We start from the raw sequence: 2437 nt of genomic DNA on the forward strand, positions 1-2437 counted from the left end.
TTAATTGTGCAAAAGCTAATTTTATCAGAAATTGTCTCCTTTTAAAAGTAAAGGGATATACATTTTCGCAATATAATGTTATACGGTTTAAGAAGACGACACCTCTTACTTTATTATCTGTTAAGATTTTGCATTTTAATAAATGATCAGCAAGCTCTATAATCATTAATCTTGTGTCATTGCAAAGACCTTCATTAATACTGAGATTTCTAATCAACATAATAATACAATTTTTTCTTAAACGTAATTCATAAGGAGGAAGAGATGGCGGAGACAAAGTATTTAAATATTCTGGAAGTAAAGTTTCACTAATGTCACCATTATCATCGCAATTTTCAGTACTGTCTATACTTGTATAAATTCGTTCTTCATAAGTATCTAATAATTCAACAACTCGTTTATTAATTTCATCTACATCAGCATTTCTTAAAAATGCTCAATAAAAAAAGAAATTATCTCTTGAATTTTTCTATTTTTGGAGGGTAGAGTAATGTGATTTTTTAATTTTTTGGCGTATGTATTCTCAGTTGCAAAATAGACAAGCTTCAAATAAGTGTAACTTCGTCAAAAATGATTGTATCGAGATATTCCAAAAAACATTTTACAGCTTGAAATCTCTACTTTTCAGATCAACATTTTAGAAAACAATTCTATTTATCTATTATGGAATTACACAGGTACAAATGAAAATGCATCAAATCTCCAAAAATTTGTACTAAATTTAAAAGATTTTATGGCATAAACTAAAAATCACACATATTCTCTTAAATTTTGCCTATTTTTGGAGGAGAGTAAGTGATGCTTTAATTTTGTTGAGAAGTGTATTAATAATTATTTTGTTGTTATCTTTGTTACACGATATTGTAATTTTTTAATTTAAATTATTAGATTGCAATTGAATTTTATTTAGCTTATTAAATGTAATTAAATTTTGATTTTATATTAATTATTTCATTTTTTTTAGTGAAATTGGATTTTGACTCGGATTATTGAATTCGAATTAATTTTGATTATTCATCAAAGGCTATTTATTCACTATCGCTCAAATATAACATACACATATACACATAATAAACATTTAACATTAATATTATATTATTTTTATAATATTGTTACGCCCGTGTCTTTGCCCGCGTCGTTCGATGTACCAGCGAGCCGGTCCAGCTGTCAGATGTTTCCCTGACGACGCGTTGTCATCTGTCAAACGGATGACATATTAGATTTGGAGACGAGCCGTCGATTCGTTCGGACGTGCTGAGCTCTGTTCTGTCTATTCGCTGCGTTGTTTGTTTACAGTCATTAGAATAAAGCGTGTTCCTTGTGTTCTTAATTGATGTTCCTTCTTATTTCTCCGCGGCCTTCCGGTGCGCGTGCGCGAACGCGAGTGCGGAAGCGCGTACGTTACGCGAGCGAGTGCGTGAACGCGACATTTACCGCCCCGGGCGTAACATGTACATGCGCAAAGAATCCTTTCGTTTGTTATTTTCCGGTTTCCCGCGTTTTACACAAGGTGTAGAGGAGCCAGCTAAGAATACGTAAGCACATAAAAAGAGATAGAAAACGAGTCGCCCATCTGCATCCTTGTTCGATCGCGCATGCGAGAAAAAGATAAAAGATGGATGTACCATTTTTTTTCTCTTTTTATCAGATCACGTTTCCACTCAAAAAAGCCGTTATGCCTCTTCTACTCTATGTATATAATCTTTTTAGTTTTACATCGTTATCGGTTATAGTTTCCCGCGTTTTGCTCCGCGTGTTAGGTTACGTTGTAATGTAGATGTGATAATTATTTATTATTTAGTGTAAGTTTTACTAAAAAAAACATTAAAATTATAACCATTAATTAGTTAATAAAAACTTCCTTCTCTTCCTAGAACTTCCTTAACATCTTTTTCAGATACCTTATATTACCATAAAATATATACGTTAGTAAGCCTGCGCAGCGTTGGCTCAATGCGCATGCGCGAGATAATTCTTGCCAGCTCCCATCACTGGTCTCTAGGGGTTCGCGTCATAGAACGCTATAAGTAAAACAAAATCAGAGTTGAACAGTATTAATCGCTAACATAGGACATAATATATAATAACTTTTCGTGTTGTTTAGTGTAAGTTCAGTTGTTCAGTTTTGGCGTTATCATCGTTATTATTAGTAAGAAAGTTAATGAGTGTTGTTTTGTAGTGGTCAGGAAGGAAACAACTTGAATCCTCACTGTGGTTTCGTATATCAGTTTATTCAAAAGTTTATTTAATTCGCGTCACGTACCCTGCGCGAAGTACTGTCTAGTCGCATAGTTCGTGTGGTTCGTATGACTCGTTGACGCGTATAATCCGCCTTTTACGCGACGCGCTCGAGGGCCGTGGTGCCCTGAGTCGCGAACACCTTGTTATCGATGTTTCGCACTCGCGACAACGCCTGGGGGCTGTGATGCCCTGAGTC

This window comes from Wasmannia auropunctata, unplaced genomic scaffold (assembly GCF_000956235.1).
Source record: "Wasmannia auropunctata unplaced genomic scaffold, wasmannia.A_1.0 LD336095.1, whole genome shotgun sequence".
In the NCBI taxonomy this organism is placed as follows: domain Eukaryota; kingdom Metazoa; phylum Arthropoda; class Insecta; order Hymenoptera; family Formicidae; genus Wasmannia; species Wasmannia auropunctata.